General features: G+C 41.6%; 1 pseudogene across 1 annotated transcript; it reads left to right on the top strand.

Annotated features, from left to right (window-relative positions):
* The first annotated feature begins 6,789 nt into the window (after positions 1-6,789).
* LOC129563244 (E3 ubiquitin-protein ligase RNF4 pseudogene) lies at positions 6,790-18,771 on the top strand (annotated as a pseudogene). Its single transcript, XR_008687323.2, has 4 exons — positions 6,790-7,261; positions 14,467-14,567; positions 16,606-17,858; positions 18,375-18,771. The product of XR_008687323.2 is annotated as an E3 ubiquitin-protein ligase RNF4 pseudogene (transcript).
* The last annotated feature ends 449 nt before the right edge of the window (positions 18,772-19,220 follow it).

Here is a 19,220-nt window from a genome sequence, read left to right as displayed (position 1 = left end):
GGGAATAAAAGCTTCAGGTAGATTGTACAGTAGTTCTGCTTTTATTTCTTAAGGAACTCCCATATTGTTTTCCACAGTGATGGCTAATTTACGTTCTCACCAACTGTGTACTCGGGTTCCCTTTTCTCTCATATTCATCTGTCTTTCTGATCGGCTGGCTGACTGTCAATATGCAGAAACACAGACTTTAGGTCAGGGAGCCATTTGCTGTGCTGAGCTTTACTGGGTCGTGGTTCTTCGAGTTGTGAGATGGGGCCTGAGTTAAGCAGGTAAACTGTGAGGTGTATAGAGGCATGACAGGCGTGCATAACTCCAAACAGTGGCGCAAAGATGAAATGTGCACCCTGGATGCACATTAGAAGGGTCGGGTAAGGGAGTTAGAGAAGGCGGGGCTCGGAAAAAGGAGGAGACCGGCCCTTCACAGGAACAGATCACATTTAATGAGGCAAGAAGGGGCAGCAGTCAGATTAGTGAGCTGCTGCCCTAACCCAAGAAAAGAGTAAGTATATATAGGCATATATGTGGAAAGCTGCTGTATTAAGGGGGCCTGTTCTTCTCTCGGAGATAGGTCAGAGGCTAGACCAGATGGGAGCTGGGTGTAATCAGCCTTAATGTCCATTTTTTTCTTCAGGTGAGAGAGTTCTTTGTTTTGCATAGAATGGTGGGGAGGACCTGGAGGGGAGTTTTAATTCCTGGCTATTTTGAGCCATGTAACTTTCCTTCAAGAATCACCTATGGAACTTAATAAAAAATACCAGCTCTAAAAATTAAAGCCTATTAAAAAAACCCCACCACCTTCCCAAGCACCAATCTAGACCAACTAAATCACAATCTGTAATCACATTTGTAAGTACAGAGCCCACATATCAGTATTATTATTATTTTTTAAGTTAAGGCCTTATTTTTTTACAGCAGTTTTAGAATCTCAGCAGCACTGAGGGGAAGTGCAGACATTTCCCGTATACCTCTTGCACCCACACATACATAGCTTCCCCCACTATCAACATCCCCCACCAGAGTGGTACATTTATTAAAACTGATGAACCTATAGTAACACATCATAATCAACAAGGTTCATAATTTAAGGTTGTTCTTGGTGTTTTGTTCCATAGGTATAACCCAAATGAGCTTTTTGGCCAACCCAGTATCATAACATGTATCAATCATTATACCGCCCTAAACTATGTGCTCTATCTATTAATTTCTGCCACCCCTGCAAATCACTGATCTTTTTTTCACTGTCTCCATAGTTTTTCCTTATCCAAAATGTTATATCCAGAATCATGCAATATGCAGCTTTTTCATATTGACTTTTTCCATGTAGTTACATGCATTTAAAGTTCCTCCGTGTCTTTTTTAAATGACTATAACTCATCTTTAAGCTTTGAGTGATATTACATTATCTGGATGTACCACAGGCTATCCATTCATTTACTGAAGTACATTTTGGTTTGTTCCAAATTTGGGTAATTATGGATGAAGCTGCTATAAACAGCATTGCAGATTATTGTGGATGTAAGTTTTCACAGTATTTGCTTAAATTTTTACATAGTTCTTATGTACAGCCAAGGTTGAGACCCATTGAGTTACATCATAAAAGACTTTTTTGTTCCATGTCACTCAACAACTATTTTGTGAAAAGCTGCTTTTCTGGCTGATGTTTCAATGTAATGACACTTTGGAGCATGCTTTAGTCTCCCATTTCAGAAGAAGAGATTGATCAAAGAGGAGAAATACTGGAGCTTAATTAAGCTTATTAAAAATAACTGCAGTTGCAAATTAAAAAGTATCAATTTCCGTAATAAAGAATTAGATCTTATATTCTGACTTGGAAGAATACCCATGTTCTATGGGTGAAGCAGAAAAGCAGTTTTTAGAAAATATATATTGTAAGCCGTTATATATAAGGACATGCATTTTATATTTGTATCATACACAAAAGCAGGTCTGGTAAGTAATGCCCCTGCTTTAAACTGTTATTCAAGGCATGGATTAGGGTATATAAAGAGAAAGCAAGTCATTTTCATTAGTGTCAGTCGGTATTTTCCAGAAACCGTATGTACTGGAGGGAGTGGGGAGGGATTTGGGAGAGGGATGGGAGTTGGGGATTAGAAGGGGAAACCGCAGGCTCAGACCCTGAGCAGTGGTGTTCCCCTCCTGCTGCTTGCCGCGGCCAACATCGAGGCCTGTGCCTTGCTCTTCTCAACACTGGGAGATGTGGCAGCTGAGCCAACCACCACCTACCATGGCCAGGCCAGATAGAAGGAGGGTAGGACCTATCAATATTGCCCACAATCTCCCAGGCAGAGAACTGGTTTCACCCCAGGCTATGCTGGTGAAAGGGCCCAAGGAAGCTGTTGCTCAGTTTGGAGCAAACTGATTATTGGAAGAATTGTTTCGCTAATTGATAAATAATTTTTTTTCTTTCAAGGAATTGATTTTATAATTGTTCTAAAATTGTCCCCCTTATCAGGTGGCACTAGTGGTAAAGAATCCTCCTGCATGGGGAGGCAGGAGACATGAGACTTGACTTTGATCCCTGGGTTGGGAAGATCCCCTGAAGGAGGGCATGGCAACCCACTCCAGTATTCTTGCCTGGAGAATCCCATGAACAGAGGAGTCTGGCAGGCTACAGTCCACGGGGTAGCAAAGAGTCGAGCACAACTGAAGCGACAACACACGTAACACACACATCATCAAGTAATGAAAATAAAAATATTATAAACCTTTGTAATCTCTCATAACAGGATTACCACCTTTGGGATCCCACTGAATTCTCTCAACCCATCATTCTCCATCTTATGTTACAGAGATCTTTGTTAAATAGATTCTCCTTGCATTTCTTTGTAATTTCCCACTTAGGAGAATTTAGAAAGATCCAAGAAATTAGAGAAAGAAAGCACAGGATTGGATGCAAATTTTAGAACTGCAGGGCAGCCTGAGAGAACCCCATAACTTCACTGACCAAAGCAAGTGATACTGAGAAAAAGCTGTAAGGTGGGAGCTGTGACTTAAGGCAATAAACCATTGTAAAGGGAGAAAAAAAACACCTGGAAGAGAGAGTCTAAAGAAACACAGAAATGCAGGTTAGAATTCAACAATTTTAACAAAACTGCTCTGTTGACCCAAGGACCTATAAGGAAACATCAAGGGATGGGACTGTGACTGTAACTTGGTGGTTTGTGGATAACATTCCTCAAAAACGGTGCTCAGATCTTGGCAACGTGGCAGTCATCCTGCTCATTCGTTTCAGAGCATCAGTATTTACCATCGCAGGTATTTCACGCTGAGGTGCTACCTCTGATCCCATTTTTATATAGGCTTAAACCATATTAACCTTTTAACTTTTTTTTTTAACCTCTCTAAGCAGATTAACACCAACAAGAAAAGGTCCAGAAATGTATACAACAATCTCTTAACAATATTTACCTAGGGGCAAGGGTCAAGATGTCAGGAGAACATGAAGACAGAGTTTTAAAATATAATTCTACATGCTTCTTTTATTATTTGAATGTATGTTCATAATTTTTTAAAAAACATAGTCTGTATAGGCAAAAAAACCCCAAACCAAGTTGTGAATTCCACCACCCAGAGATGATGTTCGTTTTGGTATGATTAGTTTTAAAAAATATTTTTACTTATTTTGCTGCACCGAGTCTTGGTTGCGGCACACAGGATCTTTGATCTTCACTGCGGCATGCGGGATGTAGTTCCCCAACCAGGGATTGAGCCTTGGTCCCCTGCACTGGGAATGTGGAGTCTAGCCACTGGACCACCAGGAAGTCCCTAGTGTGGTTAGCTTTTCAGGAGATTGTAACTTTTGTTCTATCTTTTAAAAACTGGTCATTGTTATGACTTTTAAACTTTTTGGGATAATTGTTGTATCTCACTTTTTTCACTGTCCCCAGTGAAAGCTGCACAAGAGGAAACAATGCAGAGGACTGCAAATGTTCATGCCTAGTGTTTGTCGACAACTACTGTCCCAGTGTGTTTGGGCTGTCGCTTTTACTTACACTTCTTATATTTTAAACTTGAGGTAAAATTCAAAGCCTTTAATAAAATCAGAATTTTGTCTGTGATGTACCCATCAAGACTTTGCCTCACTTTTTCCTTGAATTATAGGTTTTTACACACACAAAAAAAACTCTGAAGACTAAAATTGGGGTCCCAGATATCTTAAATAGTTATGAGTACCTTAATTGGAAATGTTATGCATTAAAAAATATTCTGATACTTCAGAGAACATGAGAAGGGTTTAATAGAAAAAAAAAGCCCAAGTAGTAAATATAATTACAAATCACAGTTTGATCACATATCAATTACTTAAGTGAAAGTCACTCAGTCGTGTCCAACTCCTTGGGACCCCATAGATTATACAGCCCGTGGAATTCTCCAGGCCAGAATACTGGACTGGGTAACCTTTTCCTTCTCCAGGGGATCTTCCCAACCCAGGGATCAAACCCAGGTCTCCCACATTGCAGGCGGGTTCTTTACCAGATGAGTCACAAGGGAAGCCCAAGAACACTGGAGTGGGTGGCCTATCCCTTCTTCAGCTGATCTTCCCAACCCAGGAATCGAACCCGGGTCTCCTGCACTGCAGTCAGATTCTTTACCAACTGAGCTATGAGGGGAGCCCAAGTACTTACTATGCACTAAATTCCATACATCTCCTCCCATTAACTGGATACAGACTTATTTATCTTCCTTAGTCCTCCACAACACAGACGATCACAAATTCTACAAAACTACAGCATATTGAAAAGCAGAGACATTACTTTGTCCACAAAGGCCCATCTAGTCAAGGCTATGGTTTTTTCAGTGGTCATGTATGGATGTGAGAGTTGGACTATAAAGAAAGCTGAGCACAGAATTGATGCTTTTGAATTGTGGTGTTGGAGAAGACTCTTGAGAGTCTCTTGGACTGCAAGGAGATCCAACCAGTCAATCATAAAGGAAATGAACCCTGAATACTCATTGGAAGGACTGATGCTGAAGCTGAAGTTTCATTGCTTTGGCCACCTGATGCGAAGAGCCAACTCACTGGAAAAGACCCTGATCCTGGGAAAGATTGAAGGAAGGAGGAGAAGGGGATGACAGAGGATGAGGTGGTTGGGTGGCATCACTGATTTAATGGACAAGAACTTGAGCAAACTCCGGGAGATGGTGAGGGACAGGGAAGCCTGTTGTACTGCAGTCCATGGGGTCGCAAAGAGTAGGACACAACTTGGTGACTGAACACCAAAAACAAAGCATTAAAGTGTGAGTGAATGCCACTGAACTCAGACTTGAGTTTAAATCCTAATTCCACAAATGGAATGGGAAAAGTCATGTTTCTGTTTAAGTTTGAATTCTAACTCCACAAAAGAAATTGGAAAAGTCATTATCACTGTCTTGATTCTTTGTCACCAAATCCATAAACGGGAGAATCATCTTTACATCAAACGTTTACTCATTTATTTGGTCAATCATTCCTTCAGTGAATATGGAGTGTCTACTCTTGAGTCAGGTTCTGTTCCAGGGTTATTCTGAGAAGGGGATAGTGGTAAGAAGAACTCCGTAAAATGTAAAGCTCTAGGCAACTGCTTTATTTCCAGTGGTTATTTATTTTCACAGCTCACTAGAACACATAAAATTGCCTACAACCACAGCAGGAGATACAAGGAAAAACTTCTTCATACTGAGCTGGTTGGGGAAAATAAAACAAACAACTAGAGTTGTTTCCAGAATGTCTAGACCTGCCTCTGTCACAGTTCATCCTTTTTCAAATCTCTTAACATTTCCTATCACTGGTTCCCTTATCTGTAAAATGAAGAGTTCTCAGCTACTAACAGTGATAACCTGTTAGAGTTCTAGGAGAGGGAGTTAGTGGTCAAGTTCAGGCTTGGCAGACTGAGGTGGGCACAGTCCCTAGGACTCCAGTGTAGATTAGAGGCTTCAACTCCAATCATATCTAGCACCTCCTGTTTATAACAACTGTTCAATGGTAATCTTTTTACTAATTTGATTATGAAAGCTAAGCAACTTCGTATGTGAATGCTCTAGCGTGGCTGCACTGGCTACTGTAAAGAAGTGTCAGATGCTCGCAACTGGCCTAGGATCTCTGTCACCCCTGACACTGATGACTGAGAACTGCATTACACGCATGGCTCCAGTTCAGACATGGTATTGCTTGCTGTGGTATGATTCTTTGAAATGGTGAAAAATCTCTAGGTAAAAAACCAAAAGGAAACAAACAAACAAAAAAAACCAAATATATATCTTCCTTTGAGTTGCCTGGTAGTTGCCTTCTTGGAAAATTCAGTGTATATGGGTCTGGCATAGTAAATGGTCAGTAAATAATCAACGAAAAAAATTAAAATAATTGAAAAACAAAACTCACTTCATCATGTAATTGTAAAGCCCAGATTACAAGCAGGGTTTTCAGAAATAGAGAGGAAGAAAGAAATAGAGTGCGTGTTTAGGCTGGGGTCCCCGGCTCGGTCCTTAAATATCCGGAGGGACCCCATCACCGGAAAAGCAAAGGCAGCCGTATTAATTTTCAAAACTTCTCCCAGAGAGACATACTGCCATTAGGAACCAGTTTTCCAGAAAGTGAGAGTTGCTAATGACTAGCGAAAAAAACAAACAAGGCAAACAACGTGGCCCCTCCCCTTTCTCGGAAAACAGGAGACTTCAGAGAAAGCCTCCGGACTGCACAGTCCCCTTTCTAACCTGAAACAGCGCTTTCCGCCCAGAGACTTGTGACACGCTACCACGGGCTTGGATCTGATTGGGCAGTGGAGAAACTAAAACAGCGGGTTACGAGGAGAGAAAGCCTGCGATTGCTGCCCACGGGCTGGCGGGGACGGGGCCCTGGCTCCAGTCCCGGCTCTGTCCTCTGGGCACTGCCGCCGGCCTGGCGCGCTCACCCTGAGCCCCCGCCCCGCCCGCGCCGCGCTCGGCTTCTCCAGTTCGGCCCCGACCTTGACTCCTCTTTCCCGGCCCAGAAGCTAGGCACCCGGGCTCGGCTCGTTCAAGCTCAGTCTGGAGCAGCCCAACCAGCCGCGGGGAGGCCAGAAACTGGCGCCGCGGGAGCGCAGGCTCCCTGTTCTTCCTCTCGGGACAGCTGCCCAGACGGGACAGGGCGAAACGGGAGACGGCGCCACGGTCGCTGACCCGCGGCTGGGCGCGCGCGTGAGGTCGGGGACGCTGGGCCCTGCCTGCGGGGCTGCCTGGCGTCTCTGTTCCTGGGCAGAGCGGAGGAGGGGCAGCTGCTCACGAGGTCAGTGTCTGCTGGGAGACAGGCGATTGTGGGTCCGAGATAAGGACCGCCTCAGTCAGCAGTCAGCGCTTTAAGTTAAGCACTGTTTTAAGTTAACTGCTTTAAGTTAAGCACTGAGCACTGTTCCTTCCTCTGGACTCCCACCATTTTCCTCCCGGCACCACACTTCCTCACTAGGTTCAAGGACTTGTATCTAAATCTAAATATCTCACACTGTTGTGTGTATCACTTCTGTGGCATCTTAGATGTTTTTTTTTCGTTAAAGCTTTATTGAGGAATAATTCACAAACTGTAAAATTCACCTGTTTACAATGTACTTCAGCGGGTTACAGTATATTCATGGAATTGTGAAACTATCTTCTCAATATTAAAACATTTTCATCACCTCCAAAAAGAAACGTTGTACCGATTAGCCATAACTACCCATTTCTCCCCAACCACTCCCAGCCTCAGTTCAGTTCAGTTCAGTCGCTCAGTCGTGTCCGACTCTTTGCGACCCCATGAATCACAGCACGCCAGGCCTCCCTGTGCATCACCAACTCCCGGAGTTCACTCAAACTCACCCTCATCGAGTCGGTGATGCCATCCAGCCATCTCATTCTCTGTCATCCCCTTCTCCTCCCGCCCCCAATACCTTCCAGCATCAGAGTCTTTTCCAGTGTGTCAACTCTTCGCATGAGGTGGCCAAAGTATTGGAGCTTCAGCTTTAGCATCACTCCTTCCAATGAACACCCAGGACTGATCTCCTTTAGAGTGGACTGGATGGATCTCCTTGCAGTCCAAGGGACTCTCAGGAGTCTTCTCCAACACCACAGTTCAAAAGCATCAATTCTTCGGCGATCAGCTTTCTTCACAGTCCAATTCTCACATCCATACATGACCACTGGAAAAACCATAGCCTTGACTAGAGGGACCTTGGTTGGCAAAATAATGTCTCTGGTTTTTAATATACCGTCTAGGTTGGTCATACCTTTCCCTCCAAGGAGCAAGCATCTTTTAATTTCATGGCTGCTGTTACCGTCTGCAGTGATTTTGGAGCCCCCCAAAGTAAAGTCTGCCACTGCACTGTTTCCCATGAAGTGATGGGACCAGATGCCATGATCTTCGTTTTCTGAATGTTGAGCTTCAAGCCAACTTTTTCACTCTCCTCTTTCACTTTCATCAAGAGGCTTTTTAGTTCCTCTTCACTTTCTGCCATAAGGGTGGTGTCATCTGCATATCTGAGGTTATTGATATTTCTCCCGGCAATCTTGATTCCAGCTTGTGCTTCTTCCAGCCCAGCATTCCTCATGATGTACTCTGCATATAAGTTAAATAAGCAGGGTGACAATATACAACCTTGACGTACTCCTTTTCCTATTTGGAACCAGTCTGTTGTTCCATGTCCAGTTCTAACTGTTGCTTCCTGACCTGCATACAGGTTTCTCAAGAGGCAGGTCAGGTGGTCTGGTATTTCCATCTCTCAGAATTTTCCACAGTTTGTTGTGATCCACACAGTCAAAGGCTTTGGCATAGTCAATAAAGCAGAAATAGATGTTTTTCTGGAACTCTCTTGCTTTTTCCATGATCCAGTGGATGTTGGCAATTTGATCTCTGGTTCCTCTGCCTTTTCTAATACCAGCTTGAACATCTGGAAGTTCACGGTTCACGTATTGCTGAAGCCTGGCTTGGAGAACTTTGAGCATGACTTTACTAGGGTGTGACTAGTTTTTCTGTCTAGATGGATCTGTCTATTCTTGATAAATCATATAAATGGAATGATACAGTATGTGGTCTTCTGTGATTGGCTACTGTCACTTGGTATAGTATTTTCAAAGATCATCCATTTTAGTAACTATTGGCATTTATTTCTTTTTATTGCTGAATAATATTCCGTTGTATATTACACCACATATTTTTTAGTCATTCATTAGTTAATGAGCATTTTGGTTGTTTTGACTTTTTGGCTATTAAAAAATAATACTATTATCAACATTTATATGCATACATGAACTGGACTGATGTGTGCTAAGTCATTTCGGTCATGTCCAACTCTGTGTGACCCTATGGTCCATAGCCTGCCAGGCTCCTCTGTCCATGGAATTCTCCAGGCAAGAATACTGGAATGGGTTGCCATGCCCTCTGCCAGGGGATTTTCTTGACCCAGGGATCAAACCTGCATCTCTTATGTCTCTTGCACTGGCAGGCAGTTTCTTTACCACTAGCACCACCTGGGAAGCCCCATAAACATGCATGTACAAGTGTTCAGTTCTCTTGGGTGGAGTGGAATTCCGTCTAGGAGTAGAATTGCTGGGTCGTATAGTAACTATATCTTAACATTCTGAGGAACTGCCAGGCTGTTTCCCAAAGGTGCCACACCATTTTACCTTCCCATTAGAAGTATATGAGAGTCCCAGTCTTCCTACATCCTTGCCAACACCTTTTTTTCTTCCCATTTTATTGTGATATAATTGACATACAGCACATAAGTTTACATTATATCACAATATGATTATCACAAAAGTTTAGTGAACATCCATAATTTCATATGGATACAAAATTAAATAAATAGAAAAAATGTTTGTCTTGTGATGAGAACTCAGGATTTTTTCTCTTAACTTTTATATATAACATCCTGCTGCTGCTGCTGCTGCTGCTAAGTCACTTCAGTCGTGTCCGACTCTGTGTGACCCCATAGACGGCAGCCCACTAGGCTCCCCCGTCCCTGGGATTCTCCAGGCAAGAACACTGGAGTGGGTTGCCATTTCCTTCTCCAATGTGTGAAAGTGAAAAGTGAAAGTAAAGTCGCTCAGTCGTGTCTGACCCTTAGCGACCCCACGGACTGCAGCCTACCAGGCTCTGCCATCCATGGGATTTTCTAGGCAAGAGTACTGGAGTGGCTTGCCACTGCCTTCTCCGTATAACATCCTACTGTTCATTATATTTATCATGTACATTTAATCCCTATACATATAACTGGAAATCTGTACCTTTTGACTGCCTTTACTGAATTCTCCCTTCTACAACCCCCTGCCTCTGAGTAACCACACATATGATCTCTTTTTCTATGAGTTTATTATTGAAGTATAATTGACAATGCTATATTAGTTCCTGTTACACAATATAGAGATTCGATGTTTCTATTCACGTCAAGATAGTCACCATGATTATACTGTCAGATACAAAGACACCACATAGCTATACTATACATTTTATACCCGTGAGTTATTTTGCAACTGGAAGTTTGTACCTCCTAATCTCCCTCGCTGATTTCTTTCCTCCCTTACTCCCTCCTCTCTGGCAACCGCCAGTTTTTCTCTGTAATTAGAATTGTTTCTATTTTGTTATGTCTGTTCCTTTGTTCTGAAGTTCAGATTCCACATATGAGTGACATCAGACAGTATCTGTCTGTCTCTGACATATTTCATTAGCACAGCACCCTCTAGGTCCATCTGTGTTGTCACAAAACGCAAGAGCTCATTCTTTCTTATGGCTGAGTCTTATCCATCATATAAATATATACGCCACAACTGCTTTATCCATTCATCTATTGATGGGCATTTAGGTTGCTTCTGTATCTTGGCTGCTGTAAATAACGATGCAGTGACAGAGAGGTACATATATCTTTTCTAATTAGTTTTCTTTGGATAAATACCCAGGAGAGGAAATGCTGGATTATGAGGTAGTTCTAGTTCTATTTTTCATTTTTTGAGTAATTTCCATACCATTTTCCACAGTGGATGTACCAATTTACATTCCCAGTTCACAAGGGTTGCCCTTTCTCTACATCCTTGCCAACACGTCTTATTTGTTATCTTTTTGATACTGGCCATTCTGACGTGTGAGGTGATATCTCAGTTACAGTTTTGATTTGCATTTCTCTGATGATTACTAATGTTGAGCATCTTTTCTTATGTCTGTAGCCATCTGTATGTCTTTGTTGGAAAAATGTCTATTCAGATTCTCTGATCATTTTTAAATCAGTTTGTTTCTTTTTTATCTTTTGTTATGTAAGTCCTTTGTATACTATGGATATTAACCCCTTATTGGATATAAATTTGCAAATACCTTCTATTCAGTAGGTTGCCTTTTCATTTTGTTAATAGTTTCCTTTGCTATGCAAAAGCTTAGATGAAGTCCCATTTGGATATTTTTGCTTTTATTTCCTTTGCCTGAGGAGACATATCCAAAGAAATATTACAAAGAGTGATGTCAGACAGGTTACTGCCTTTATTTTCTTCTAGAAGGTTTGTGGTTTTAGGTCTTATATATAAGTCTTTAATCCATTTTGAATTTATTTTTGTGTATACTGTGAGAAAGTAATCCAGCTGTTTTTTGCATATAGCTGTCAAATTTTCCCAACATCATTTACTGAAGAGGCTATCTTTCCCCTACTGTACTATTCTTGCTTCCTTTGTCCTAGATTAATTGCCTATACAATGTGGGTTCATTTCTGGCCACTGTGTTCTGTTCCTTGGTCTGTTTGTCTGTTTCTATGCCAGTAGCATACTGTTCTGATGACTGCAGCTTTGTAGTAGAGTTTGAAATCAGAGCATGTGATACTGTCAGCTTTGTTCTTCTTTCTCAAGATTATTTTGATTAGTCAGGGTCTATTATGTTTCTGTACAAATTTTAGAATTATGTGAAGAGTGCCAATGGTATTTTGATAGGGATTGGACTGAATCTGTAGATTACTCTGGGAAGTATGGTCACTTTGGCAATATTAACTCTTCAAATCCATTGACACAGTGTATCCTTCCATCTGCTTATTTCATCTTTGATTTCTTTTATTGCTGTTTATAGTTTTCTGAGTACAAGTCTTTTATGTCCTTAGATTTATTCTTAGGTATTTTATTGTTTTTGATAGGACTGTAAATGGGGCTGTTTTCTTTCTCTTTTTACCCAGCATCACAGCAGGGTTTATTGTTTCTTTGGTACTGTTTTCTAAATTTTTCTGACAGCTCATTGTTAATGTATAGAAATGCAACAGATTTCTGTATATTAATTTCATGTCCTGATACTTTACCAAATTCATTGATGAGTTCTAGTAGATTTATGGTGGTGTCTTTAGGATTTTCTACATATAATGTCATCTGCAAACAGTGAAAGTTTTACTTCTTCCTTTCCAACTTGGATTCTGTTTTTTTTCTTTTTCTTGTCTGACTGCCATAGTTAGGACTTCCAACACTACACTGAATAAAAGTGGTGAGAGTAGTGGGGAGAGTAGGTATCTTTGTCCTATTCTTGATCTTGTCAACTTTCCATTATTGAGTATAACATTAGTTGTGGGCTTGTCATGTATGGCCTTTATTATGTTGAGGTATATATTCCCTTTATACCTACTTCATTGAGTTTTTAATCATAAGTAAGTTTTGAATTTTGTCAAAATCTTTTTCTGCATCAATTGAGATGATCATGTAATTTTTATTCAGTTCAGTTCAGTCTCTCAGTGGTGTCCGACTCCTTGCAACCCCATGAACTGCAGCACGCCAGGCCTCCCTGTCCATCACCAACTCCTGGAGTTCACCCAAACCCATGTCCATCGAGTCGGTGATGCCATCCAGCCATCTCATCCTCTGTCATCCCCTTCTCCTGCTGCCCTCAATCTTTCCCAGCATCAGGGTCTTTTCAAATAAGTCAGCTCTTCGCATGAGGTGGCCAAAGTATTGCAGTTTCAGCTTCAACATCAGTCCTTCCAATGAACACCCAGGACTGATCTCCTTTAGGATGGACTGGTTGGATCTCCTTGCAGTCCAAGGGACTTTCAAGAGTCTTCTCTAACACAACAGTTCAAAAGCATTGATTCTTCGGTGCTCAGCTTTCTTTATAGTCCAACTCTCACATCCATACATGACTAATGGAAAAACCATAGCCTTGACTAGACGGACCTCTGGTGACAGAGTAATGTCTCTGCTTTTCAATATGCTGTCTAGGTTGGTCATAGCTTTCCTTCCAAGGAGTAAGCATCTTTTAATTTCATGGCTGCAATCACCATCTGCAGTGATTTTGGAGCCCAGAAAAATAAAGTCTGGTCTTGTTTCCACTGTTTCCCCATCTACTTGCCATGAAGTGATGGGACTGAATGCCATGATCTTAGTTTTCTGAATGTTGAGTTTTAGGCCAACTTTTTCACTCTCCTCTTTTACTTTCATCAAGAGGCTCTTTAATTCTTCTTCACTTTCTGCCATAAGGGTGGCGTCATCTGCATTTCTGAGGTTACTGATATATCTCCTGGCATCTTGATTCCAGCTTGTGCTTCATCCAACCCAGCGTTTCTCATGATGTACTCTCCATATAAGTTAAATAAGCACGGTGACAATATACAGTTAATGTGATGTCCTGTGAATGCTGACCCATCCATACATCTCTGGGATTACTTGATCATGATATATGATCCTTTTTAGGTATTGTTGAATTTGATTTGCTAATATTTATTTTGTAAGGATTTTTACATCTATGTTTGTCAGGGATTTTGGCCTATAATTTTCTTTTTTTGTGATGTTTATTGGGTTTTGGCACCAGGATGATACTGGTCTTATAAAATGAGTTCAGAAGCATTCCTTCCTCTGCAGTTTTTTGGAACAGTTTGAGAAGGATAGGTGTTAACTGTTCTCTAAATGGTAAGGCATCTGGTCATGGGCTTTTTTTTTTGGTTGGGAGTTTTGGAATTACTGATTCAATTTCATACTAGTAATTTGTCAGTTCATATTTTCTCTTTCTGATTCAATCTTGGGAGGTTGTACATTTCTAGGAATTTTTAAATTTCTTCTAGGTTGTCCATTTTACTGGCATATAATTGTACCCAGTAATCTCTTTTTCACTTGGTTTTCATTTATTTGGGCTTTCTCTTTTTCCTGATGGGTTTGGTTAATGGTTGATCAATTTTATCTTTAAAAAAAAACAACTCTGAAGTTTCATTTATCTTTTCTATTTTTCAAGTCCCAATTTCATTTATTTCCACTCTGACACCTTTATGATTTCTTTCCTTGCACTAACTTTTGAGTTTTGTTTATTCTTCTTTTTCTAGTTCCTATATATGTAAAGTTAGGTTGTTTATTTGAGAGTTTTCTTATTCCTGGGGTAGGCCTGTATCACTATAAACTTCCCTTAGAACTGCTTTCACTGTGTCCCATAGATTTTTGGATCACTGCGTTTTCATTTTTGTCTCCAGGTATTTCTTTTAAGATGTGATAATTTTATTTATTTATTTTTGGCCATGTTGCAAGGCATATGGATCTTAGTTTCTGGACCAAGGACTGAACCTGCATCCTCTGCATTGGAAGCACAGAGTCTTAACCACTGAACTGCCAGGAAGTCTTGTCTCCAGGTATGTTTTAAATTTCTTCTTTGATTTCTTCAGTGATCCATTGATTGTTTAGTAGCATATTGTTTAGCGTCCATGTGTTTTTTTCCCCTTGGAGTTGATTTCTAGTCTCATGGGATTGTGGTTGGAAAGATGCCTGATATGATTTAAGTTTTCTTAAGTTTATTGAGACTTTCTTTGTGGCCGAGTACATCATCTATTCTGGAGAATGTTCCACGTGCACTTGGAAGAATATGTATTCTACTGCTTTTGCATGGAATGTTCTATATATATATCTGTTCAGCTGTTCTAATATAGCGTTTAAGGCAGTGTTTCCTCATTGATTTTCTGTCTAGATGATCTACTGATGTATGTGGGGTGTTAAAGTCCCCTACTATTATTATATTACTGTTGACTTCTTCCTGTATGTCTGCTCATATTTGCTTTATGTATTTAGGTGCTCTGTGTTGGGTGAACACTTGTTATTATCTTTTTTTTTTAATTTTTTTATTTTTGGCCACGCTGTGTGGCTTGTGGGATCTTTGTTCCCTGACTAGGGGTCAAACCCTGGGCCCATGGCAGTGAAAGCAGTGAGTTGTAACCACTGGAGCACCAGAGAATCCCCATATCTATTTTTTTTAACTATAGTCATGCTAATCGGTGTGAACTGGTATCTAATTATGGTTTTGATTTGCATTTCCAGCTGAAACTCCAATACTTTGGCCACCTCATGCGAAGAGTTGACTCACTGGAAAAGAGTCTGATGCTGGGAGGGATTGGGGGCAGGAGGAGAAGGGGACGACAGAGAATGAGGTGGCTGGATGGCATCACCGACTCGATGGACATGAGTTTGAGTGAACTCTGGGAGTTGGTGATGGACAGGGAGGCCTGGTGTGCTGTGATTCATGGGGTTGCAAAGATTCAGACATGACTGAGCGACTGAACTGAACTGAATGATGATTAATGATGCATTATTTTTAAATTACAAAATAATTTTAAAGAAGTATTTTCATGCTGAGATTTTTGAGAACTTTAACTATCTAGGTCACATGTCCAAATATCACAGAGACTAGACTCAAACCAAATCTCTCTATGCCTAATGCTTGGACTCCATACCCTCTTTTCTAGAACAGAATCTAGGATAAAACTTCACTAGCTGCCTCTGTTAGAAAAGGAATCCTGGCCAAGATGAACCTCTGCATGGACTAATTGGTTCATTCATTTCTTATTTACTATTCAGTTCAGTTCAGTTCAGTTCAGTCGCTCAGTCGTGTCCGACTCTCCGCGACCCCATGAATCACAGCACGCCAGGCCTCCCTGTCTACCACCAACTCCCGGAGTTCACTCAAACTCATGTCCACAGAGTCGGTGATGCCATCCAGCCATCTCATCCCTGGTCGACCCCTTCTCCTCCCGCCCCCAACCTTTCCCAGCATCAGAGTCTTTTCCAGTGAGTCAACTCGTCGCATGAGGTGGCCAAAGTATTGGAGTTTCAGCTTTAGCATCAGTCCTTCCAATGAACACCCAGGATCGATCTCCCTTAGAATGGACTGGTTGGATCTCCTTGTGGTACAAGGGACTCTCAAGAGTCTTCTCCAGCACCACAGTTCAAAAGCATCAATTCTTCGGCGATCAGCTTTCTTCACAGTCCAACTCTCACATCCATACATGACCACGGGAAAAACCATAGCCTTGACTAGACGGACCTTTGTTGGCAAAGTAAACTCAAATATACAAAGAGCTTTTTAGTCTATTTTTACTCTGAAAAAAAAAAAAAAAGAGCATTTTCTTGAGATCCTCATAATGGATCTTGGATGAAGTAGTGACCCTTTCTCGTTGGTTAATGATTTTGTGCTTCTCTTTATGTTAGCGCCCACTGGGCTTCTTCTCCTCCTCACCATCATCAGGACATGGAATGAGGAGGGACACAAAGTTTAAACTTGGTTTAAATGCACAGTTATCAAAATTTTTGAATACACTTTCCTCTATTTATCTATATATTTTATACTGCTGTCAATCTTAAGTATTACTAATGCTTAATTTTTCCTTTTTCTTCCGTTAGAAATTCAGATTGAGCTTTCTCGTAAGTGGCTCCTGGACGATTCACCCCACCCCACTGTGGGAACACAGCAGTTGTGGAGGTGGAAACAGGAATGGAACCAGAATCAGAGTTCAAATATACTGGAAAATCTGAGCTCTAAATTCTTACATAAGTCAGAGAGTGACTGACCAAGAGCTGTGGGACATTGAGGAGTTTAGCATTCACTATAAACTTTGGCACAGGTTACTTATTTCTCTGAACAGTGGATCTAAAAAGCACAAAGAACGCAAGAATGTACTATGGTATCAAGGTGAGTTCCAGACAAGAGAATTCCATACATCTGTGGAAGGGGGCACAACTCCAGACATGATCTTGGAAGTGGAACTGACAGGACTTGGGGAAAGTTATGAAACAGTTGAACTCACTTGTGAATCTCTAAACCCTGCAGTGATTAACCTAACTCACCATGACTCTGTTGTGATTACTGAAGAAAGGAGGAGGTCAAGCGGAAATACAAGGTCACTGCATGGTCAAACTGGCAGCTGTGTGGTGAGCAGTGATAAGAAGGGGTTGATAAGGGATAGAGATGCATCTGTGACCAACAGTACCGACCATAACGCCCTGGAAGAAGAAACTTTAAGTTGCACATTACCTGGTTATATCCACTATTGAAATTGTATGGATGGGTATTCAGGAGATTGAACTGAGTAAATGACATGTCTACTCTACAGAATGTGGCCACATCTTCCGTAGTCAGTGCCTCTGCACTTCCCTTAAATATACTAAAAATTGTCCAGTTTGTTTGAAAAAATTCAGCTGCCATCAGTACCACGCATCTATATATGAAGTGTGCCATGCTGCTCAGGACAGACGGACAACCTAGTTAGGATTTTCCCATGTCCTTGTGCAGAAACTATAGATTGTTACCATTCAGTACGCTGAATTAAAAAAGCCTGATTTTAAACAGTGCTCTATGGAGCGTATATAAAACTCTTTCGTTTCCTGCATGCTATGAGACTACCTTTTGATTTGTTTCATGCTGCAGGGCTCGCCTTGGCTGTCATAGTATGCTGGAGTCTGGTGGTTGTCCTCAAAGCAAATCTTCCTTTCTTCCTCATAACAGTCAATTTTAAATTGGCCACATACGGGCATTCCTGGCAATGTAAATAAGGGCAATATCCTTGAGATCATGGAGCAAATAAACGGAAGGAACCTGAGAGACGGACAACTTTGCGAACCAGAGCCGCCTACAAGTTTGGGTTTGTACTTGAGAGGTGAATAAACTTCATTCTTATTTAAATAAACATTATATGGAGTCTTGTTTAAAGAAATGGAAGCTTTATTTTAATTAATGGACTAGGGAGGGTGATATCTTCCTGGTTTCTTTGAATTTCATGACTCCACTCGAGTAGAAGGAAGTCAGTCCTTTATAACCACCTCGCCAACCAGCATGGTGGAGGTAGGTATAAAAGCAGGCCCCATGTCCTGCTGGGACTCCTAGTGGCTGTTGAAATCAGCCTGAGGAGATGTCTAGACACTGGAATCTAGAGTTGGGCTTCTGTGCTCTTTGACCTGCCACACCAGAGAGAGGCTGTCTTCACCCTAGGTTTACAAGCGTGCCTGCCTTCCGCCATACTGGTCAGCTAATCTACAAGTTAGCGAGTTCCGGTCATTTCTCTGGCCTCCCCTGGCCTAGGGGTACGTCTGTGGTATTTCCTGTTCTGCCCTCAATCTCGATATGAGGTAGGCGCCTTTGAACTTGTACTACTGACTCGAATGTCCGCCCGCAGGTGGGACCTTGAGGCTCACTCCAGTCCCGGTGACTTTTGCTGGAATGCGTCATGCCACCAAACGTTTGCTTTCTCCTGTCAGTCAGCAGTCTGCGGAGAGAGTCCTGTCTGAGGTTGGGCACGGAGTGTGTATTAGAGGGTGAGACAGCGAAACAAACAAAACCCAAAGTGGTTCCCGGCTTTTAAAGGGAGCTTTTAAATGGAACTACAGAAAGTGAAGAGGAACTCAAAAGCCTCTTGATGAACGTGAAAGAGGAGAGTGAAAAGGTTGGCTTGAAGCTCAACATTCAGAAAACAAAGATCATGGCATCTGGTCCCATCACTTCATGGGAAATAGATGGAAAAACAGTGGAAACAGTGTCAGACTTTGTTTTTTTGGGCTCCAAAATCACTGCAGATGCTGATTGCAGCCTTGAAATTAAAAGACGCTTGCTCCTTGGAAGGAAAGTTATGACCAACCTTGATAGTATATTAAAAAGCAGAGACATTACTTTGCCAACCAAGGTCCGTCTAGTCAAGGCAATGGTTTTTCCCGTGGTCATGTATGGATGTGAGAGTTGGACTGTGAAGAAAGCTGATCGCCGAAGAATCGATGCTTTTGAACTGTGGTGTTGGAGAAGACTCTTGAGAGTCCCTTATACTGCAAGGAGATCCAACCAGTCCATTCTAAAGGAGATCAATCCTGGATGTTCATTGGAGGGACTGATGCTAAAGCTGAAACTGCAATACTTTGGCCACCTCATGTGACGAGTTGACTCACTGGAAAAGACTCTGATGCTGGGAAAGGTTGGGGGCGGGAGGAGAAGGGGACGACAGAGAATGAGATGGCTGGATGGCATCACCGAC

This window comes from Moschus berezovskii, chromosome 9 (assembly GCF_049115385.1).
Source record: "Moschus berezovskii isolate FMDL1 chromosome 9, NW_MosBer_1.0, whole genome shotgun sequence".
Lineage (NCBI taxonomy): Eukaryota > Metazoa > Chordata > Mammalia > Artiodactyla > Moschidae > Moschus > Moschus berezovskii.
Note: the sequence above shows the minus strand (reverse complement) of the source record. Positions and strands in the feature narration are given on the sequence as shown.